At 43.4% G+C, this 2260-nt stretch overlaps 1 pseudogene; it reads left to right on the top strand.

Annotated features, from left to right (window-relative positions):
- The first annotated feature begins 609 nt into the window (after window positions 1-609).
- LOC141048036 (bifunctional phosphoribosylaminoimidazole carboxylase/phosphoribosylaminoimidazole succinocarboxamide synthetase pseudogene) lies at window positions 610-1494 on the top strand (annotated as a pseudogene).
- The last annotated feature ends 766 nt before the right edge of the window (window positions 1495-2260 follow it).

Here is a 2260-nt window from a genome sequence, read left to right as displayed (position 1 = left end):
GTTGGCTGTCCTGCATCTATTACTATTTCCTCCTCATCTGCCAAGTTAGGGTGCCATTTCACATAGCGACGCACCAGCGATCCCAACAATGATACGACCTGGTAAGGATTGCTGGTGCGTCGCTAGTAAGCTGCCAAACTGGCAGATCTATTAAGCGACATAGCAACTATCCATCGGCAGTCGTTGGTACCTTTCTGACTACCGCTTGCATCCCTGAGTTCTGCATTGTCAACGAGGTCACTGAAAAATGGCCCAGGACATTTGAACAAAATCAGCGATATCCAGCAGGGGGACAGTTGCCACTGCATTTCACACAAAGCAAGATCGCTGTTGCATCACATAATCGGTGATGCATCTGCGATCTCACAATGTGAGATGGGGCCTTCAGTCTTAGTTGACAAGTTGGAATATAATCTAGCAAAAATGGCACTCGGCTTGGTATTATGGTGACAAAATTTATTTCAGGAGTAGTACACAGTAGTAAATGTTTTGGTCAGACATGTGACCTTCAGTGTATTAGATAAACATACATATGCATAAATGTCAACGAGAACAGCAAAAATCCAATAATTGGTAACATAGCAAATGTCTCTTGCTTCCTGGATGATCATGGACACACATGAGTTGAGACTCGGCAAGAAGCTGAATGAAGGTATACCTTACAAGCTGTATGAGCTCCTGGATCACCCCAGCTTTGTCCTTATGCAATCCAAGGATGAGATCACAGCGAGCAATGCAGCCAGTAAGGACCTCATGGAGAGGAAAGCGTCCATTTCCAACAAGACCACCAGCTGCATATTCAAACTGCTGTTAGAATCTGGTATCAAGATAGCATTTGTGACCAAGTGCTGTGCAACTGGTTTTATTGCCACACTCTGAGATTATCCCTGTAGAGTGGGTGTGCAGGAGAATAGCCACTGGTTCATTCCTGAATAGAAATCCTGGGGGTATCGGAAGGATATAAATTTTATCCCCCTAAAGTGGAGATGTTTTTCAAGGATTATGCCAATAATGACCCTCAATGGTCTGAAGAGCAGCTGATTGCAACTAATCTGATTGCAACTAATCTGTGCTGGCCTTTTGATTGGCCAGGTGGAGGAGGACATCATGAACTATTCCACAGTGGCCATCTTAGAGGTTCTGGAAAAAACATGGTCAACACAAGACTGCATCTGAGTTAATATGAAGATTGAGTTTGGTGTGGATGTGACCAAAAAAGAAATGGTCTTTGCTGATGTGATTGATAATTACTCGTGGCTCTCAGGTGATGAGACCCAGCAGAAGAATAAACATATTTACCACTAGTGATGGCCAAGAATGGGTTATTGTGTTGTTGGGGTAAATTTCTGACCTAGTCCACAGTGAAAAGATTAAGCAATCTGTGCAAATTATGGCATCCCATGTGAACTGAGGGAGATGTCTGATCACAAAGGACCTGATGAGACTGCCTGTTTGTGTTGGTCTCTCCAGGCATGTGATGTGACTGTCACATAGCCGCAACACATGCAGCTGCGGCACCGAACCACTGATAATCGGGAGAGTTCCAAATATCCAAGTTCCTGATGCAGCTTTTTGGAAACCGCTAAAACTATTCTGATAAGCCCTAGTGATGGGCGAGCACTAAAATGCTTGCGTGCTTGTTGGGTGGAGCAAATTTGAATACTCGGGTGCTCAACCCAAGTGATGAGCCCAATGTAAGTCTATGGGTAAATCAAGCACTTTTGACATGACCCCCCCCCTGGGTGAATTTAGAGCCTAAAAACATCATAAATCAATAGGAACAGTTTTCAAATTACATGGGATCATCATGGGGAATACCCCTGGAAGCACTTCTGACAGCTGTGAACAATGTTGTCATTTTGTCAGTCATATGCCATTTTTACAGGCACACAATAAACATACAAAAACAAAATGGATTTTCCTGGGAAATGTTAGGGAACATCCTTTCCAGAGTAATTTGTATGCAAGACAAAATAAATAACCCAAAACAAATGTTCCTCCACCACTTGGGCTATGTTCACACACAGACCCCTACTGCCGTCCTATGCATTTTGACTCGTGGACTAAGACTTCATAAGAGTCAAAATACACCTGCTGGCAAGAGGGGTCTGTTTGCTGTGATATACTGGAATATGTATTGAATCAGCAATAAATTAGTAACTGCACCTAGAAGCTGGACATGTCTTTTCAACGTTTCCTACTGTTCACTTCTCATGGAGCTTTTCCAAGTCCTTCCCAGAATGTGTAATGGGTTGTCCTT

The sequence above is a fragment of the Dendrobates tinctorius genome, unplaced genomic scaffold (assembly GCF_039654945.1).
Source record: "Dendrobates tinctorius isolate UK_male_01 unplaced genomic scaffold, ASM3965494v1 ptg000131l, whole genome shotgun sequence".
Taxonomy (NCBI): Eukaryota; Metazoa; Chordata; class Amphibia; order Anura; family Dendrobatidae; genus Dendrobates; species Dendrobates tinctorius.
This window is presented reverse-complemented; position numbering and strand designations above follow the sequence as displayed.